This window comes from Thalassophryne amazonica, chromosome 13 (genome assembly GCF_902500255.1).
Source record: "Thalassophryne amazonica chromosome 13, fThaAma1.1, whole genome shotgun sequence".
Lineage (NCBI taxonomy): Eukaryota > Metazoa > Chordata > Actinopteri > Batrachoidiformes > Batrachoididae > Thalassophryne > Thalassophryne amazonica.
Window position 1 is genome coordinate 10,049,532 of NC_047115.1, and position 22,659 is coordinate 10,072,190.

The 22,659-nt window shown below is 38.9% G+C and overlaps 1 protein-coding gene across 1 annotated transcript in view; it reads left to right on the forward strand.

Annotated features, from left to right (window-relative positions):
- The window catches only part of LOC117523815, a 129,220-nt gene that overhangs the window by 847 nt on the left and 105,714 nt on the right, over positions 1-22,659 (forward strand). The gene's annotated exons all lie outside the window — the stretch shown is intronic.

The following is a 22,659-nucleotide window of genomic DNA, read 5'->3' on the forward strand; positions in this document are numbered from 1 at the left end:
CTAACCTGGGGAAAGACGAAAGGGTTTTGATAAACTTTCTAATATTTTTAAAGTTCTGGCAAATCTTGTCCAAGTTGCTCCAGAGAGACCTGCCCATTTTTTTTATGTTGTCATTTTCTTCCAACCCAGTATCATGTATTTTCATAAATGTTTGATCTATGGATTTTTGCAGAGCAACATATATTTCAGGAGATAAAAGCAGAAACTATAAACCAAGTCATTTCATGTCTCACACACTCTGGTTTGACCTCTGACCTTAACCACCTTTTTGAACAGGTGATTTTTTTGTTGCGAGGCAGGTGCGCTACCCGTGAGCCGACACGCTGTCCGATAGCCACCCGCGTCCACACTGTGATCACATATGGTTCAAAACATAAAGTGGGAGAGATGCTCTTACAACAGATCCGGTTCATATTTTGTGCCGTGGAGCATTTTTTTTTTAATTATTACTATTATTTTTGAGATTTTATAAAAAAAAATGCTTCGCTCTGCAAGCAAAGTTCATGTCTGCGACACAAAAACACTACAGGACCCATTTTTCATTGATGTCTGCTGATTTCTACACAAACTTTAGTGTCCATGAAAATACACATTTCAAATTGTGTCGACTTCTGGGTGTTGTGTTTTTTTATCTGCCAGGTTTTACAACACACACTGACATGAGAACCACATTTGGGGTTTGTTTGTTTGTTTGTTTGTTTGTTTGGACACGTAGCAGACAGTTGATAAGAATGCAAATGGCTGCCAGGAAGCCCCGCCCAAAAGTCAAGAAACGGACAAAGCAACAGCGAAATATTTACAGGGAGTGGACACCAAAAAACAAACAAACAAAACAAACAAACAAACAAAAAAATTCTAAATTTAACTTTGCTTTCTTGTTTGATTTGAGAGCGAGTTTGTCTGTCAAAAATGACGAGTCACTCTGAGCTTTGCAATGTCATCCTGAAAAAAAGAGAGTGATGGAAATATCTCAGAGCAACCGAATCCATGTCCACGTGTCCATGTGAAGTGAAAACTACACTTTAAGCTGACCTTTCTTTGAAATGTTGGACAGACATACAGTGAGCTGTAGTTACTTTTAGAAACTGATTGATGGAAATTGATAAAATATCCAAACTGTGGCTGTTAGCATGTCATTTAGCCATGCTGCGTTATCTAATTTTATAAGATTCTGTCCTCCTGAACTACAAATTGTGGAAGAAAATGATCAGTAAAGTAGCGGAACCAGCAAGCCAGTCTAGGCCAATCACTCAGAAAGACTGAAAAAAAGATTTAATGATTTCTTGGATATCTGTATCTGTATGCAAATATACACCAACTCACCAAATAATTAGCACCTAATTAGCGCTGAGGCTCTTCCTAATCTGTTTCATTATATTAAAAAAACAAAACTGAGTTAAATGGCTTTCCAGGATGTCTAGAATAACTGTTTTACAAACTCAGCCAATGATGTTATTTCAATAAAAATCAATTAAAATCATCTCTTTAGCTTACTTTATTTTTGAACCATGTTAAGAGCGGACACCTTTGACTTTTAATTTTTAATGAGGGCTTCATTTGTGTGAGACATGAGAGAATAATAGTGTTTAAACTTCACACGCCGTGGCGCTCGAGGGCGAGTCATCTTGTGTTCTTGGGGTTGAACCGGTCTCGGATGTTTGGCAGGCAGAAAACTAACTCGTGTTCCCTGTGTCCCAGGCGGTCATTACCTTTAATTCATCATTACTGAGGCCACTCCCACTCATTTGATTGTCAGCTCCTTAATCACTGTGTTTGCTAGGTTAATTAATTGCCACTTCCATTAGGTTAATTGGTTGGTATTGAAGGCAGGAAAGCAGATGGGGGAGGGGCGGCCCGGCCCGTCTGTTTTCCGGCATGTTCTGTAGCTACAGTGCACCCGGAAACTATTCTCAGCGCTTCACTTTTTTTCACATTTTGTTATGTTACAGCCTTATTCCAAAATGGATGACACTCATTTTTCCCCCTCAAAATTATACACACAATACCCCATAATGACAATGTGATAAAACCTTTTTGATTTTTTTGCAAATTTATTAAAAAAAAAAAAAGATAAGAAATCACATATGCATAATTATTCACAGCCTTTGCCAAAGCTCAAAATTGAGTTCAGATGCATCCTGTTTCCACTGATTTAGAAAGGCACACACCTGTCTACATATAAGGTCCCCACAGTTGACAGTGCATGTCAGAGCACAAACCAAGCATGAAGACAAAGGAATTGTCTGTAGGCCTCTGAGACAGGATTGTCTCAAGGCATGAATCTGGAGTATACTGTTGTCTCACAGCGAGAAGGTTGTGGGATCGCCTCTCACCTGGGGGCCTTTCTGTGTGGAGTTTGGATGTTCTCCCCGTGTTTGTGTGGGTTCCCTCTAGTTTCCTTCCACATCCAAGGACATGCCGGTTAGATGGATTACTAATGTTAAACTGACCATAGATGTGAATGTGTTTCTCTTTCTATACGTGGCCATGTGATAGACTGGCATCCTGTCCAGGGTATACCCCGCCTCACACCCTATGACTTCTGTTATAGGTTCCAGTCCCCCCATTACCCTTAATTAGAGTAAGCTTGCATGGATAGATGACATGATGGAGAAAGCACATGTTTTGATGGAAATGGGACATCTAGTTTATTTTTGGTGGTAGATGTCACAGTTTGGGTATGCACCATTTTCGCGGTGATGTAAATGATGGAAATATGTTGGTCAGTTTATCAGAGTACTATGAGTTCACATCTAACAGAAAAACGTGTCTTATTGGGATCTGGTGTGAATGTTTAGGGCTTTTAGTAACATCAGAAGTGGCACCCAGTGTTAGAGGCACAAAAATTTCAGTTTGTTCCAACTTTGCAAACTTCTGCCATTTTACATGGACCAGAGAACTTGGTTTCTGGACATAGATATTGTAAAAGTTTGAAATGTTCTGTAACACTGTTTAGAATCTGCTCACTCTCGCCATTCTGATACCCTCAGTTTTACCCAGACGCACGTACTGCCAGAAAAAAAAAAGATGGCGTAAAAGAACCATGGCCTGTCAATAATCCAGCAAACACTCACAGTCCTGACAATACAGGAGCGGAAAATACATTTTAACATGTTTGCTCTATGTTTCAATAAAATTCATGAAGAGAATTAAATCAAGTGCTTCACCAACGGGTTGTATGTTTGCGCCGCCTTCAAAATGGCTGCACATGCACAGAATTATGGGTAGGTGATGTCAAAGTAGGAAGGGTATATAAAGCAATGAATAAATGTTTGTCTCCCGATGAACTTATTTTGGCAAACCAAGTGAAAACGTGGCGACTGTAGTATTAGTATTTACTACAACTGCAAGGATTGTTGTACCTGTCAAGCAGATATCCAGCAGAACTTCTCATTTCATCAATTGTTTTTTCAATTTCAATTTATTTTCATTTATATAGCACCAAATCACAACAGAGTTGCCTCAAGGTGCTTCACACAAGTAAGGTCTAACTTTACTAACCCCCAGAGCAACAGTGTTAAGGAAAAACTCCCTCTGAGGAAGAAACCTCAAGCAGACCAGACTCAAAGGGGGGACCCTCTGCTTGGGCCATGCTACAAACACAAATTATAGAACAATTCACAAAATGAATATACAGGAAATGCTGTTGGTGCACAGGACAGGAGGGTCTCCAGCACAAATACCACACCCATCTCTGGATGGAGCTGCACCTTAAACAGAGAGAAAAAACGGAATCAGGCATCAGAAAGAAGCCCGTTGGTGCCGGTGCTTAATCCCAGATTCCGTAGGGTGAGGCAGATGAAATTCTGCGACTCCCACTGGATGGGACACCAGTCCATCACACGTTATTTCCCCAGTAAAGGCTGGTACCCATTTACAGCCAGGTGGACTGGGACTGACACTAACAGGCAGCGTGACCTGGAATCGAACCCAGCTCTGCGTATTGGTAGCACAATCCTGTATCCCACTGAGCTACCTGATATAAGACTCTAAATCTTTTATTTGAAAATTAAACAATACAATTAAAGTGCTGCAGAATAAAATCCTTTTATGTCTTAAATCGTAAAACAATCCAAAGGGATTACATCTTTAAAATTAAACCAGTTTGTCTCAAATAAAAGAGAAAAGATCGAAGGGGAAAAAATTTCTTTGATAAATGACAAACGACTGATTACAATATTAGTTGCTTGATGAAACGTTTAAGCTTTAAATTGCTTACAAGAGGCAGCAAACACTTTAAAGTTGTAACACTGATGGAAACAGTATGATTGAAACAACAGCATCTTTAAAGTGTTTGATGTTTTTAGGTCAGGACAGACTCTGGAGGTTTACGCTTTCTCTTTAATATCCTGCTCTTTTGTAGGAGAATGCCGTGTCTCACATCGTTTCGTGCACATTTGTGGTCTCAGACTCAAACCTTTTGAAGTGATATGGAACATAATACCATTTTATTTCAGGTCAGAAGTCCTACTTGCACCTCTTTTATATTCTGAAGTGTTAAATATGAAATAATACGGAGCGGTGACAACTTAAACACTTGAGTGCATTTTATTAAAAACGACATGAGAAGCAGTTCAGTAAGTTGTCACGCTGAGCCCTGAAGCTGTGCGGAAAGATTCGAGGTGACCAGATGAGTCACAGACGTCTTTTTTACTTTTCTGCCATAGCCGAAAATCCGCGCTCACACTTCATTTTTCTTCTTCGTTACAGAACATTACAGACAAACATAATTACAGCCAGAACTCCTGCAGGCTTCAAAGTCAACCGCCGTGGCTGAGATCAAGAGGCTCCTTAAGGCCAGTGAAGGCCTCATTACACTCAAAGCAATCAAATTACATTTACTCCTATTGATTAGTTCTATTAGTTCCAAATTACCCCAAACACAAACTTTAACTTTTTCCCCTCAAGAAGAATCACCCCAGGAAACATCCAGCCTGGAAATCGTCGTTTTCTTTCAGTGTTTTCTTTCAGCAAGAGAATTATTTGAATTTCATTGCAGAGGCTCCTAAAATAAAAGTACAATAACTCCCTTTCCTACAAGATAAAACTGAAACTCAGCTACTTTTCTCTTCTGTACAACAAAATCTTTTAAAATCTCACAGCAGTTTGGTTTATTTATTTATTTTTCTAAAAACTGATCATTGTCATATGCCGTTAGAATGCCAAAGAATTGCAAAATGTGGTGTAAATCTGCATAGAATGTTTCATTGCTGTATTCTCCCTGAGTAAAACTTTTTGCATTCTATAAACCACCTGAATGGTTGCAACAGGGGCGCAAAGAATAATGTATAGCAAATGCCAGTTTTCTGGTTTAAGAATAAGGGGCCGTTTAAAATTTTCACTTTGGGCGCTCTAAGTTTTTTCATTGGAAACAGAAGAAACAGACAAACAATTTCAAGCTACATGTAACTTCAATACATATGTTCCCGTCAGAGCAGTGTTGCCAAAGTAACTTTAAGTAGTTACTTTATTAGTTACTTTATACAGTTATATTTTACAGTTACTTTATACAGTTACTTCATTACCAGATGTGGACAACTTGTTGGCAGCTGCTGAATGTAACTAATAAAGTAACTCATAATCTAACTTGGTTATTTTTAAGATTGAGTACTCAGAAAAGTAACTATTAATTACTTTTCTGATTACTCAATCTTAAGAGTAACCAAGTTAGATTACTAGTTACCTTATTACTTACATTACTTATTAGTTGCAAGTTGTCGGCAGCTTCTTATAAAGTAACTGCATAAACCTGCTAATGAAGTAACTAAAAAAGTAACTAATAAAGTAATTTTTCAAAGTTACTTTGGCAATACTGCCAAAAACTCACTAAGGTCCTTTCGGCAAAGTCCTTAATAAGAAGGGGCCGTTTTAAATTTTCACTTTGGGCGCTCTAAGTTTTTTCATTGGAAACAGAAGAAACTGACAAACAATTTCAAGCTACATGTAACTTCAATACATACGTTCCCAACAGAGCAGTGTTGCCAAAGTAACTTTGAGTAGTTACTTTATTAGTTACTTTATACAGTTATATTTTACAGTTACTTTATACAGTTACTTCATTACCAGATGTGGACAACTTGTTGGCAGCTGCTGAATGTAACTAATAAAGTAACTCATAATCTAACTTGGTTATTTTTAAGATTGAGTACTCAGAAAAGTAACTATTAATTACTTTTCTGATTACTCAGTCTTAAGAGTAACCAAGTTAGATTACTAGTTACCTTATTACTTACATTACTTATTAGTTGCAAGTTGTCGGCAGCTTCTTATAAAGTAACTGCATAAACCTGCTAATGAAGTAACTAAAAAAGTAACTAATAAAGTAATTTTTCAAAGTTACTTTGGCAATACTGCCAAAAACTCACTAAGGTCCTTTCGGCAAAGTCCTTAATAAGAAGGGGCCGTTTTAAATTTTCACTTTGGGCGCTCTTAGTTTTTCATTGGAAACAGAAGAAACTGACAACAATTTCAAGCTACATGTAACTTCAATACATACGTTCCCAACAGAGCAGTGTTGCCAAAGTAACTTTGAGTAGTTACTTTATTAGTTACTTTATACAGTTATATTTTACAGTTACTTTATACAGTTACTTCATTACCAGATGTGGACAACTTGTTGGCAGCTGCTGAATGTAACTAATAAAGTAACTCATAATCTAACTTGGTTATTTTTAAGATTGAGTACTCAGAAAAGTAACTATTAATTACTTTTCTGATTACTCAGTCTTAAGAGTAACCAAGTTAGATTACTAGTTACCTTATTACTTACATTACTTATTAGTTGCAAGTTGTCGGCAGCTTCTTATAAAGTAACTGCATAAACCTGCTAATGAAGTAACTGTATAAAGTAACTAATAAAGTAACTTTTCAAAGTTACTTTGGCAACACTGCCAGAAACTCAGAAACTGTATTCCAAGCAGTATCCTCCAGTGCCGAGAAACATAGCCGGAGCAAAAGCGCCAGGATCTGAAATTCCTTGAATGGCCACTTGAGGGTGGCTCTTAAAGTGAGTCAATCCCCATAGAAACCCAATGTTAAGATCTCCACCTGTACAGCAGAAATAAGGATGCTTCCAGCTGGGTAAAAAAAACTGGTTTTGGTCTGTATATCTAGTTTTCTCCTTCATGGCAATTGTACAAAGGGTGAATTTTGGAGTAAGCCATTGAAGCCATTTGAACCCATATTGTTATGAATAATTAGAGGAGTCGTTTCTTTGACTGACAGCCGGTATGCTGGGTTGAGGACCTCACTACCTCACTACTATCACTAGTAGATGTTGCTAATTATATTAATGATTATTTTATAAGCAAACTAGACAAATTAAGAGAAAATATGCCTGATCTGAGTAATGTTAAATCCTATCTATTGATAAGAAATAAAATTATGAATAATAAAAACACCAGGGTTAAATTTGAAGAAGTAAGTATAAATAAGGTAAGGGAATTCCTGAAATCCTGTAACGATAAGCTCTCGGTGTTGACGGTCTTAACAGTAGGCTTCTCAGACTAGCAGCTGATTGTATCACTCCTGTTTTAGCCCATATAATAAACCTCAGTTTTACTTGCAACACATGTCCGCAGGCGTGGAAACAGGCTAAAATTATTCTACTACCGAAAAATAAGAAAATTCCATTCTCGACTTTAAACAGTCGAACCATAAGTATTCATCTGTGTTAGGAAAAATTATGGAGTCTATTGTACACTCAACAAAAATATAAACGCAACACTTTTAGTTTTGCTCCCATTTTGTATGAGATGAACTCAAAGATCTAAAACTTTTTCCACATACACAATATCACCATTTCCCTCAAATATTGTTCACAAACCAGTCTAAATCTGTGATAGTGAGCACTTCTCCTTTGCTGAGATAATCCATCCCACCTCACAGGTGGCCATATCAAGATGCTGATTAGACACCATGATTAGTGCACAGGTGTGCCTTAGACTGCCCACAATAAAAGGCCACTCTGAAAGGTGCAGTTTTGTTTTATTGGGGGAGGATACCAGTCAGTATCTGGTGTGACCACCATTTGCCTCATGCAGTGCAACACATCTCCTTCGCATAGAGTTGATCAGGTTGTCAATTGTGGCCTGTGGAATGTTGGTCCACTCCTCTTCAATGGCTGTGTGAAGTTGCTGGATATTGGCAGGAACTGGTACACGCTGTCATATACGCCGGTCCAGAGCATCCCAAACATGCTCAATGGGTGACATGTCCGGTGAGTATGCCGGCCATGCAAGAACTGGGACATTTTCAGCTTCCAAGAATTGTGTACAGATCCTTGCAACATGGGGCCGTGCATTATCCTGCTGCAGCATGAGGTGATGTTCTTGGATGTATGGCACAACAATGGGCCTCAGGATCTCGTCACAGTGACAGTTTGTGCAGAAATTCTTTGGTTATGCAAACCGATTGTTTCAGCAGCTGTCTGAGTGGCTGGTCTCAGACTATCTTGGAGGTGAACATGCTGGATGTGGAGGTCCTGGGCTGGTGTGGTTACACGTGCTCTGCGGTTGTGAGGCTGGTTGGATGTACTGCCAAATTTTCTGAAACGCCTTTGGAGACGGCTTATGGTAGAGAAATGAACATTCAATACACGAGCAACAGCTCTGGTTGACATTCCTGCTGTCAGCATGACAATTGCACGCTCCCTCAAATCTTGTGACATCTGTGGCATTGTGCTGTGTGATAAAACTGCACCTTTCAGAGTGGCCTTTTATTGTGGGCAGTCTAAGGCACACCTGTGCACTAATCATGGTGTCTAATCAGCATCTTGATATGGCACACCTGTGAGGTGGGATGGATTATCTCAGCAAAGGAGAAGTGCTCACTATCACAGATTTAGACTGGTTTGTGAACAATATTTGAGGGACATGGTGATATTGTGTATGTGGAAAAAGTTTTAGATCTTTGAGTTCATCTCATACAAAATGGGAGCAAACCAAAAGTGTTGCGTTTATATTTTTGTTGAGTGTATATGAGCAAATCAGTAACTATTTTTCATCGAATAATTTAATCACGGATTTCCAGCATGCATATAGAAAGAGCCACTCCACTGCCACGCCGTTGACTCAGATGTCCGATGATTGGCTCAGAGAGGTTGAAAAGAAGAATATAGTTGGCACTGTGTTTCTCGATTCTCTCCTGTTTTTGATATTATTGACCATGATTTGTTATTGGAAAAACTTGCTGGTTATGGTTTTGAGCTATCAGCTCTTACTTGGTTTTATAGCTATCTATCTAACAGGACACAGACAGTGTTTTTTTTAATGGCAGCTTTTCTGGCACCAGGAGTGTAGTATGTGGAGTGCCACAAGGGAGTTGCCTTGGTCCACTATTATTTACAAATTTCACGAATGATTTACCATATATTGTTGATAAAGTTAGTATAGTGATTATGCAGATGATTCAACCATTTTTACATCAGCACGCTCACATAATGACTTTGAAGCTACTTTAAATATGGAACTGCACAAGGTAGCTGACTGGGTAACATCCAATAAGCTAGTGTTAAATACAGTAAAGACTAACTGCATGATTATTGGCTCCAGTCATGTTATTATGAAAAACCCTGTATTAAACATTAAAATTAATAATATGAGAATAAATCAAGTACATGAGACTAAGCGGCTGGGTGTAATGGTAGACTCAAAATTATCATGGAAAAGACATATAAATAATATTTGTGTAAAAATGGGCAGGGGTATATTGATTATGAGAAGACATGCAAGGTTTTTAAGTTGTACAACTTTGAATTATGCTATTAAAGCATTATTATTAGTATACCTGGACTATTGCCCAGCAGTTTGGTGAAATGCCTCCGTAGAAATGATAAATAAATTACAGATTATTCAAAATAGGGCTGCTCGTATAGCACTTAAGTGCAGTTATAGGACTAACATCGTTACAATGCATAAAAATTTCAACTGGCTGTTAGTTAAAGACAGACTTTAATATTCACTGATCATTTTTACCAGAAAGATTATTGTCACTAAGTTACCTTGTATTTTGTTTAGGAATTTCTCTTTCAGTTCAGAAAATCATGGATACATAACCAGGCATGCTGTGGGAAACTTTACGCTACCTGTAGCTAGAATTAATGCCATAAAGAACACTGTCATATTTAGGCCAATGAAGGAATGGAATTTGTTACCAGAATGCATTAAACTCACTTCAAATGAATGTTCTTTTAAAGAACTTCTAAAACAACATCTGTTGATATTGCGAGCAATCTGGATTTAACTTTTTATCATTTATACTGTAGATAAGTTTTTTGTGTATATAGAGTGACAAGATGTGATGATTAATTTGATTGGAATTTGATTGTTTTTGTTTTATTTTTTCATTTTTTATTTCTTATTTTATATATTTTTGATTACATTTGTCCATTTTAAAGCATTGCAGATCATTGTAGATGAACAGCCTATGATTTTTTGCACCTGCGTATAGGTTTTCTCCTCTCCAATCAACTTTTTAATCAAACTACGCTGTTCTTCTGAACAACGTCTTGAACGTCCCATTTTCCTCAGGTTTTCAAAGAGAAAAGCATGTTCAACAGGTGCTGGCTTCATCTTTAAATAGGGGACACCTGATTCACACCTGTTTGTTCCACAAAATTGACCAACTCACTGACTGAATGCCACACTACTATTATTGTGAACACCCCCTTTTCTACTTTTTTTTTACTAATAGCCCAATTTCATAGCCTTAAGAGTGTGCATATCATGAATGCTTGGTCTTGTTGGATTTGTGAGAATCTACTGAATCTACTGGTACCTTGTTTCCCATGTAACAATAAGAAATATACTCAAAACCTGGATTAATCTTTTTAATCACACAGCACTACTATTATTCTGAACACTACTGTATATTTATACAAAATCCTTTCTGTGGGGTTGTGAGGAGGTGTGACCCTGTTATTTAAGTTCTACAATGTGAAACAATCACAAAGTAATGATTTTGTTCCAACGCCGATTTCCAAACGGGTGTCCTCTCCTGATAAGGTTTTGGTCCATGCACCATGTGCACGTTCTTATTCCTCTTTGTCTTACTATAATAATCACATTCCTGTAGGTTTAGACTTCAGCAGAAATCACCTTTGAATTTTTAATTTTTTTTTTGCTTCATGCTTTGAACAAGGCCCCTGTATGAAACACTGGTCCTGTCCTAGTGCCAGATTCCTGTTATCGACTGCCAACCTAACCGGCACCCAAAGGTTAATCCTTCTGGCTCACATTTTAAGACATTTGGAGAGAGAAAAAAGAAGCCCATTTTGCATTTTGCACTGATAGAGATTAGATTTGTTGTGTGTAAAAATATGATGAGTACCCGAGAATTGCCAAAATATTTTTCCTTTTGGGTTACAAAAAAGTATAGAAGGTTGATTTGATCCTATTCTAAACATATCCCAGTATTGGCTGGTTGCTCTGTTGGGTTCCTCCAGTCAGACTACTTCTCCCGGTCGGGTCATATTTCACTTTTATTTATGTCAATACTTTTAATAACCATCATACACTGTAAATTACGATGAACTGTCAGGATGAAACGTTCAGGCTATAAGTCTGTGAGAGCAATCGGCCTGCAGTCAATCACCAGTGAGTGCATTAATGAAGTCAAAGAAACACAATATGGACAAAAGACTCCAGCAGAGCTGAACAATATACAGCCGGGACTCGGTGTGTTGCCTCTTTTATCCAAGCATGATGTGTTTCGTGAGACATTTTGGGACCTATCTTGATGCTCTACGGTGCATCAAAGCACTTTGCCAGTTACATGGTGCATAATCAGTGCAAAGTGAAGCACAAGGGGGTGTATTCCATCACTTAAATAGTCATGGGATCAATCAGAGTGTCATGTGTCACTGTATTTAAGAGTCAGGTGCAGGAGCACCTGCTGTACTGCTGGTTTGATGGTAACCATATTTTCGTTACATAATTTTGTCGGAATTTTGTGGAGATTAGTAAAGCTAAACATTTTTGAAAGGTGCATGCAGAAAACCGATGATTCCATTGGACCTGGAAGCCACCATGGTGGCCATTTTGGATTTATGTAAATGATGGCTTAAAATGGGAGTTTTTCCAATATCTTGGCATCTAGATTCAGAAAGTATTAGAAATACACTTGATCGGGGCCAAGTAATCCAATGGTGCTAATTACAAAAGGTTGAAAGCATGGTGCACGCCGTAAATTTGGCTCCTGAAACTAAAAATTAAAAAATTACAGTATACATAAGTGTAATATATGAAAAGAAAGCTGTTGTTCTGTGGATATCAGAAATGTAAACAGTGTATATAAATCAAAACAAAAGTTTGAATCAATGTATTGAAATGCCTACCTTTTACACTTTTATTGATAAATCATTCTTTCAGTGTCATTTTTGTTGACACATAAAACAAAAATAGGCTTACTGTTTTCCCTCCTGCTTTTCTAACTTGTTAAATCTATAAATACGATCAAAAGTTCTCGTAAAATGTGTCAGGGGTATCATATTTGACAGAACAGATGCTTGGGTAACATATACACACACACATATATATATATTGTATGGTTTAGCTAACAAAGTTGGAAGGGACAAAACTCATCCAAGGGAAATCAATGCATGTCCTCAGTGTCGCAGCAGAAAGGAAAGACATGTATCTTCTTCTGATCATATACATCATCTGTACAGTTTAATTCCTTGCCATGGAATCAGAATATTTATTAACTAGGAAATCTGAGATATTTCAACTAAAAACACCATTTTAGTAATCAGCCACACTTGAAAATCCAAGATAGCCATCCATAAATGTGACTTTGCCCATATATACATTTTTGTTATTAGTACCATTGGAAGTCTTAGACTTAAAAAAAAAAAAAAAACATATAGTCACTGGAATCAACATCATAGCCAAGATACTGAGAAACTTCAGTTTTAATTTGGCATTATTACACATTCAAGATGGCCACCATGGTGGCTTCTGGGAAAATGTAATCATCCATTGTATAATTGACTTTTGTACAGTATGCACAAAAAATGTATTGGTTTGCAAGTCTTCACAAAATCCCTAAATAAACTAGTAGCTGAACATAGGGAACTTGACTAACTCAGAAGTGAGAGGTTTCCTGGCGAGGAAACAATTTAGAGCGCAAATCATATAAACAGTCGTCATCCACCACAGCTCCCTGAGGTGAAGCATTTGATCATCGCTTCATCCTCCTTCTCTTCCTCCTCATTTCTCTGCCCTCAAACGTCCAAAAGCAAGGGTGAAGAAATCCAGTGTAAAATTATGGTACAATCCAGAGTTATTAAAATTTAGGGTTTTTCCCATTAGTTTTTATTCAATTCAATTCTATTCAGTGTTAATTTTGTTTTAAATTTACTAGTAATGTATATCCCTGTGTTTATACATTCTGTGATCCCATCTATAATTATTATTGAGTAAATAGAAAATAAATAAATGGGGGGTAAACCTGCACTGACCTTTGACCTGGTTTTTGGTGGTCTACTCTGAAAACATCCCCTTTCTCGTCCAACCATCAATAAATCAATCAACTTTTTTCTTATATAGCACCAAATCACAACAAACAGTTGCCCCAAGGCGCTCCATATTGCAAGGCAAGGCCATACAATAACCATGAAAAACCCCAACGGTCAAAACGACCCCCTATGAGCAAGCACTTGGCCACAGTGGGAAGGAAAAACTCCCTTTTAACAGGAAGAAACCTCCAGCAGAACCAGGCTCAGGGAGGGGCAGTCTTCTGCTGAGACTGGTTGGGGCTGAGGGAAAGAACCAGGAAAAAGACATGCCGAGAAGGGGGGCAGAGATCGATCACTAATGATTAAATGCAGAGTGATGCATACGGAGCAAAAAAGAAAGAAACAGTGCATCATGGGAACCCCCCCACAGTCTACGTCTAAAGCAACATAACCAAGGGATGGTCCAGGGTCACCCGATCCAGCCCTAACTATAAGCCTTAGCGAAAAGGAAAGTTTTAAGCCTAATCTTAAAAGTAGAGAGGGTATCTGTCTCCCTGATCTGAATTGGGAGCTGGTTCCACAGGAGAGGAGCCTGAAAGCTGAAGGCTCTGCCTCCCATTCTACTCTTACAAACCCTAGGAACCACAAGTAAGCCTGCAGTCTGAGAGCGAAGCGCTCTAATGGGGTAATATGGTACTACGAGGTCCCTAAGATAAGATGGGACCTGATTATTCAAAACCTTATAAGTAAGAAGAAGAATTTTAAATTCTATTCTAGAATTAACAGGAAGCCAATGAAGAGAGGCCAATATGGGTGAGATATGCTCTCTCCTGCTAGTCCCCGTCAGTACTCTAGCTGCAGCATTCTGAACCAACTGAAGGCTTTTTAGGGAACTTTTAGGACAACCTGATAATAATGAATTACAATAGTCCAGCCTAGAGGAAATAAATGCATGAATTAGTTTTTCAGCATCACTCTGAGACAAGACCTTTCTGATTTTAGAGATATTGCGTAAATGCAAAAAGGCAGTCCTACATATTTGTTTAATATGCGCTTTGAATGACATATCCTGATCAAAAATAACTCCAAGATTTCTCACAGTATTACTAGAGATCAGGGAAATGCCATCCAGAGTAACGAGCTGGTTAGACACCATGCTTCTAAGATTTGTGGGGCCAAGTACAATAACTTCAGTTTTATCTGAGTTTAAAAGCAGGAAATTAGAGGTCATCCATGTCTTTATGTCTGTAAGACAATCCTGCAGTTTAGCTAATTGGTGTGTATCCTCTGGCTTCATGGATAGATAAAGCTGGGTATCATCTGCGTAACAATGAAAATTTAAGCAATACCGTCTAATAATACTGCCCAAGGGAAGCATGTATAAAGTGAATAAAATTGGTCCTAGCACAGAACCTTGTGGAACTCCATAATTAACTTTAGTCTGTGAAGAAGATTCCCCATTTACATGAACAAACTGTAATCTATTAGACAAATATGATTCAAACCACCGCAGCGCAGTGCCTTTAATACCTATGACATGCTCTAATCTCTGTAATAAAATTTTATGGTCAACAGTATCAAAAGCAGCACTGAGGTCCAACAGAACAAGCACAGAGATAAGTCCACTGTCCGAAGCCATAAGAAGATCATTTGTAACCTTCACTAATGCTGTTTCTGTACTATGATGAATTCTAAAACCTGACTGAAACTCTTCAAATAGACCATTCCTCTGCAGGTGATCAGTTAGCTGTTTTACAACTACCCTCTCAAGAATCTTTGAGAGAAAAGGAAGGTTGGAGATTGGCCTATAATTAGCTAAGATAGCTGGGTCAAGTGATGGCTTTTTAAGTAATGGTTTAATTACTGCCACCTTAAAGGCCTGTGGTACATAACCAACTAACAAAGATAGATTGATCATATTTAAGATTGAAGCATTAAATAATGGTAGGACTTCCTTGAGCAGCCTGGCAGGAATGGGGTCTAATAAGCATGTTGATGGTTTGGATGAAGTAACTAATGAAAATAACTCAGACAGAACAATCGGAGAGAAAGAGTCTAACCAAATACCGGCATCACTGAAAGCAGCCAAAGATAACGATACATCTTTGGGATGGTTATGAGTAATTTTTTCTCTAATAGTCAAAATTTTGTTAGCAAAGAAAGTCATGAAGTCATCACTAGTTAAAGTTAATGGAATACTCAGCTCAATAGAGCTCTGACTCTTTGTCAGCCTGGCTACAGTGCTGAAAAGAAACCTGGGGTTGTTCTTATTTTCTTCAATTAGTGATGAGTAGAAAGATGTCCTAGCTTCACGGAGGGCTTTCTTATAGAGCAACAAACTCTTTTTCCAGGCTAAGTGAAGATCTTCTAAATTAGTGAGACGCCATTTCCTCTCCAACTTACGGGTTATCTGCTTTAAGCTACGAGTTTGTGAGTTATACCACGGAGTCAGACACTTCTGAATTAAAGCTCTCTTTTTCAGAGGAGCTACAGCATCCAAAGTTGTCTTCAATGAGGATGTAAAACTATTGACAAGATACTCTAGCTCCCTTACAGAGTTTAGGTAGCTTCTCTGCTCTGTGTTGGTATATGACATTAGAGAACATAAAGAAGGAATCATATCCTTAAACCTAGTTACAGCGCTTTCTGAAAGACTTCTAGTGTAATGAAACTTATTAGAGCTAGATTAGAGCATGCCATAGGTATTAAAGGCACTGCGCTGCGGTGGTTTGAATCATATTTGTCTAATAGATTACAATTTGTTCATGTAAATGGGGAATCTTCTTCACAGACTAAAGTTAATTATGGAGTTCCACAAGGTTCTGTGCTAGGACCAATTTTATTCACTTTATATATGCTTCCCTTAGGCAGTATTATTAGACGGTATTGCTTAAATTTTCATTGTTACGCAGATGATACCCAGCTTTATCTATCCATGAAGCCAGACGACACACACCAATTAGCTAAACTGCAGGATTGTCTTACAGACATAAAGACATGGATGACCTCTAATTTCCTGCTTTTAAACTCAGATAAAACTGAAGTTATTGTACTTGGCCCCACAAATCTTAGAAACATGGTGTCTAACCAGATCCTTACTCTGGATGGCATTACCCTGACCTCTAGTAATACTGTGAGAAATCTTGGAGTCATTTTTGATCAGGATATGTCATTCAAAGCGCATATTAAACAAATATGTAGGACTGCTTTTTTGCATTTACGCAATATCTCTAAAATCAGAAAGGTCTTGTCTCAGAGTGATGCTGAAAAACTAATTCATGCATTTATTTCCTCTAGGCTGGACTATTGTAATTCATTATTATCAGGTTGTCCTAAAAGTTCCCTAAAAAGCCTTCAGTTAATTCAAAATGCTGCAGCTAGAGTGCTGACGGGGACTAGAAGGAGAGAGCATATCTCACCCATATTGGCCTCTCTTCATTGGCTTCCTGTTAATTCTAGAATAGAATTTAAAATTCTTCTTCTTACTTATAAGGTTTTGAATAATCAGGTCCCATCTTATCTTAGGGACCTCATAGTACCATATCACCCCAATAGAGCGCTTCGCTCTCAGACTGCAGGCTTACTTGTAGTTCCTAGGGTTTGTAAGAGTAGAATGGGAGGCAGAGCCTTCAGCTTTCAGGCTCCTCTCCTGTGGAACCAGCTCCCAATTCAGATCAGGGAGACAGACACCCTCTCTACTTTTAAGATTAGGCTTAAAACTTTCCTTTTTGCTAAAGCTTATAGTTAGGGCTGGATCAGGTGACCCTGAACCATCCCTTAGTTATGCTGCTATAGACGTAGACTGCTGGGGGGTTCCCATGATGCACTGTTTCTTTCTCTTTTTGCTCTGTATGCACCACTCTGCATTTAATCATTAGTGATCGATCTCTGCTCCCCTCCACAGCATGTCTTTTTCCTGGTTCTCTCCCTCAGCCCCAACCAGTCCCAGCAGAAGACTGCCCCTCCCTGAGCCTGGTTCTGCTGGAGGTTTCTTCCTGTTAAAGGGAGTTTTTCCTTCCCACTGTAGCCAAGTGCTTGCTCACAGGGGGTCGTTTTGACCGTTGGGGTTTTACATCATTATTGTATGGCCTTGCCTTACAATATAAAGCGCCTTGGGGCAACTGTTTGTTGTGATTTGGCGCTATATAAAAAAAAAATTGAAAATTGATTGATTCCCCACTGCAGGGTAGTCCATCAGGGTAAATGTAAATGTTATTAAAAAATGATCAGACAGAAGGGAGTTTTCAGGGAATACTGTTAAGTCTTCTATTTCCATACCATAAGTCAGAACAAGATCTAAAATATGATTAAAGTGGTGGGTGGACTCATTTACTTTTTGAGCAAAGCCGATAGAGTCTAATAATAGATTAAATGCAGTGTTGAGGCTGTCATTCTCAGCATCTGTGTGGATGTTAAAATCGCCCACTATAATTATCTTATCTGAGCTAAGCACTAAGTCAGACAAAAGGTCTGAAAATTCACAGAGAAACTCACAGTAACGACCAGGTGGACGATAGATAATAACAAATAAAACTGGTTTTTGGGACTTCCAATTTGGATGGACAAGACTAAGAGACAAGCTTTCAAATGAATTAAAGCTCTGTCTAGGTTTTTGATTAATTAATAAGCTGGAATGGAAGATTGCTGCTAATCCTCCGCCCCGGCCCGTGCTACGAGCATTCTGACAGTTAGTGTGACTCGGGGGTGTTGACTCATTTAAACTAACATATTCATCCTGCTGTAACCAAGTTTCTGTTAGGCAGAATAAATCAATACGTTGATCAATTATTATATCATTTACCAACAGGGACTTAGAAGAAAGAGACCTAATGTTTAATAGACCACATTTAACTGTTTTAGTCTGTGGTGCAATTGAAGGTGCTATATTATTTTTTCTTTTTGAATTTTTATGCTTAAATAGATTTTTGCTGGTTATTGGTAGTCTGGGAGCAGGCACCGTCTCTACGGGGATGGGGTAATGAGGGGATGGCAGGGGGAGATAAGCTGCAGAGAGGTGTATAAGACCACAGCTCTGCTTCCTGGTCCCAACGCTAGACAGTCACAGTTTGGAGGATCCAAAAAAATTGGCCAGATTTCTAGAAATGAGAGCTGCTCCATCTAAAGTGGGATGGATGCCGTCTCTCCTAACAAGACCAGGTTTTCCCCAGAAGCTTTGCCAATTATCAATGAAGCCCACCTCATTTTTTGGACACCACTCAGACAGCCAGCAATTCAAGGAGAACATGCGGCTAAACATGTCACTCCCGGTCTGATTGGGGAGGGGCCCAGAGAAAACTACAGAGTCCGACATTGTTTTTGCAAAGTTACACACCGATTTAATGTTAATTTTAGTGACCTCCGATTGGCGTAACCGGGTGTCATTACTGCCGACGTGAATTACAATCTTACCAAATTTACGCTTAGCCTTAGCCAGCAATTTCAAATGTCCTTCGATGTCGCCTGCTCTGGCCCCCGGAAGACATTTGACTATGGTTGCTGGTGTCGCTAACTTCACATTTCTCAAAACAGAGTCGCCAATAACCAGAGTTTGATCCTCGGCGGGTGTGTCGTCGAGTGGGGAAAAACGGTTAGAGATGTGAACGGGTTGACGGTGTACACGGGGCTTCTGTTTAGGGCTACGCTTCCTCCTCACAGTCACCCAGTCAGCCTGCTTTCCCGACTGCTCGGGATCTGCCAGGGGGGAACTAACGGCGGCTAAGCTACCTTGGTCCGCACCGACTACAGGGGCCTGGCTAGCTGTAGAATTTTCCACGGTGCGGAGCCGAGCCTCCACTTCGCCCAGCCTGGCCTCCAAAGCTACGAATAAGCTGCACTTATTACAAGTACCGTTACTGCTAAAGGAGGCCGAGGAATAACTAAACATTTCACAACCAGAGCAGAAAAGTGTGGGAGAGACAGGAGAAGCCGCCATGCTAAATCGGCTAAGAGCTAGTAGCTACGCTAAGCTAGCGGATTCCCAAAAACACACAAAGTGAATAATGTGCAAATAATCCAGAGGTGATTCAGCAGAAGGAGTGCCCCAATCAAGGCACCAAACAGGCCATGAAGCAGCACAGGGAACGCACGACAACGGTGCTAAAATAAAATAAAAAAAAAATAATAAAAACGAAAGCGTTAGCAAGCTAGTTAGCCTGCCAACGCTAATGAAAGTTAGCTGATAAAAGTGCTCCGTCGCGATGTTTCGACCGTTAGAGGTCTTCCTTAGGCGTTGGAGCACAGTAAAAAGTTAAAAAAAAAATTAAAAAGTAAAAAAGTAAAAAAGTCTTGAAAAAGACTGTTAGTTCAAGTCCAAAGCAGCAGGTAGCAGTCTCTGTGTAAACAGTCCCAACAGAGAGCCCTCCAAATCCAACCGATGAGATGAGATAAGAAATGATTGTTGTACAAAAGCTTCAGATATCTGTCGCTGCGATAGATGATGACTGCAGTGCAGTTTGAAGCAGAAATGGGTGACCATGCAGTTTTTTTTTTTTTTTTTAATAATAATTTGAAGTCATAACTGTAGCTAATGTAGCCGAGCTAATAAAGTGGCTAATGCTAACAATGTTTAGCAATGGGTGCCATCCAGAAAGCACTATAGCACCACCCACAGTCATGAGGTGGTAATGATCTGTGCAGGCAATTGGAAAAAGCAACAGTTTGTCATCTGGTGTGTGTGCAGTGACTGCAGAGGTCAGCCCAGTTGGAGTCCAGGGTCAACAAATGTCACCTTCCGGTAAAGTGATGCCTGTGCAGAGTGTTACACGTCTTTGTGCAAAACCGCCACAATGTATGAGCACTTAAAAAAATGTAAACTTACAGAATACATCTGTAATAATGTCAACACTCCATGGACTGTGTTAAATTAAAACTTACAGGCTGTTCAATCACTGAACAACTTTAAAAGTCGGGAAACATTCTGCAAAGTTTGACGCACTCAAACAATAACCATAAATAAATGTGCTTGAATTGCCCACGCACAAGACGAATGTGGCATTTCTAAGGCATGTGTTCAACTCTTGTTTGTCACCTCATCCACAAATAGACACTATATCAAGAGATTTAATTGGCAAATAACCACGCACGATTATCACCAGTCACCTTGGATCCTCATATAACCAAACTAATTTTATCTCCAGGCTCCTTGGTGAGAGGCAGGTCTGATGAAACTGCATGAAATGATCGTGTCTTAAAAATTCAAACAACATGCTCCGTGCACAGAAAATTGGAAGAAAGTCTTTGCACAGCACAAAAGGAACACAAGGGGGAGGCACGTGCAGAAATAAGCAGTTTGAACTTCAAATTGTTGGAAGGTGGCGTTTGGACATCAGTCAGACAGATGTGCATCTGGTTTTTCTTAATCATTGTTTTTTTTAGCATGATCAAAAACAAAGTGACAAAAAAGTGACCAAAATGACGAAAAGACAAAACTCATCAACCTTTATTTCTAAAGTATGTTTAAAACGACAGCAGTCGGCCAAAGTGTTGTACATAATTAAAATATAACACAATGCTAAAATACCTTCGGCCATATGAGCCTTGTGTTCTTTATAATTTGCAGTTGTTTAATTATTAAGGTCCCGTTGTCTTACGTACAATTTGTACATGTTCAATGAAGCCCCTCTATTAATCAATCAGTCAATCAAAAACAATATTTACGTTTTAATAGCATCTGCAGGCGGCTTTGCGTGTGCATGTACATGCGCTTTTGACAAAAACGTTATGCAAATAAGGAATGTGCATTTGCTGGTACAGCCCCAATTCCAATGAAGTTGGGACATTGTGTAAAACGTAAATAAAAACAGAATACAATGATCTGAAAATCCTCTTCAACCTATATTCAATTGAATACACCACAAAGACAAGATATTTAATGTTCAAACTGATAAACTTTATTGTTTTTGTGCAAATATTTGCTCATTTTGAAATGGATGTACACACACAGACACACACACACACTCATCTTCAACCGCTTAGTCCAATCAAGGGTCACAGGGGGCTGGAGCCTATCCCAGCAGTCATAGAGCATGAGGCGGGGTTGAAATGGATGCCTGCAACACATTTCAAGAAAGCTGGGACAGGGGCAATAAAAGACTGGAAAAGTTGATGAATGCTCAAAGAACACCTAATTGGAACATTCCACAGGTGAACAGGTTGATTGAAAACAGGTGAGTGTCATGATTGGGTATAAAAGGAGCATACCCAAAAGGCTCAGCCGTTCACAAGCAAAGATGGGGTGAGGATCACCACTTTGTGAACAAGTGTGTGAAAAAAATAGTCCAACAGTTTAAGAACATTGTTTCTCAACTTTCAATTGCAAGGAATTTAGGGATTCCATCATCTACAGTCCATAATATAATCAGAAGATTCAGAGAATCTGGAGAATTTTCTACATGTAAGCAGCAAGGCTGAAAACCAACACTGAATGCCTGTGACCTTCGATCCCTCAGGTGGCACTGCATTAAAAACCGACATCATTGTGTAAAGGATTTTACCGCGTGGGCTCAGGAACACTTCAGAAAACCATTGGTCTGAGAAAGTTTCAGAAACAATGACTTATGGTTACTATGCTTCACATTCTCTTTAACAGCATGTCAGTAGTGAAACGCACTTTCACCATATCATTTCACATAAATAGTGGTACGCTCCACATCTTGAAATCTGGACCCGCATCCATGAAGAGGCCTAGGGCTAAAAATAGCTCCTTGTGACGTTATTATAAGAAAAATCTTAGAATTACTCGAATTCTTAGACATTTCTTAGAATTTTCCCTCAGTAAGATGAAAGTTGGCCACAAAGCACCTTAGGCCTTAAGAGAGCTCCAAAGGTGCCAAACTGGTAAGAGTAGGGAGGAGGACTTTAAAGAAGTCTAAGCAGAGGATGGAGGAAAAATCAGCGAGGAAGCAGAGATATTCTCTGTATGTAGGATGACAGTGAGTCAGTAACACGCTACGTAATTATTTGATGTTAATTTACTGTCTTAATGTATTTATAAATTGTTTAGGTTCTTGTTATCATAGACACACTGTTAATATTATTATTATTATTATTAATATGCATATGTCGCGGACATGAATGAGTGAAGTTCGTCAGCATCTTACCATGTCATTTAGGTCCTTCAGACTTTATTTTGAGTAAATGCTTCAGGGGAGCATTAGCATGGCAAAAAACTTTCAGACCCCCGCCTTTTTAAGCGTTTTTCTTTT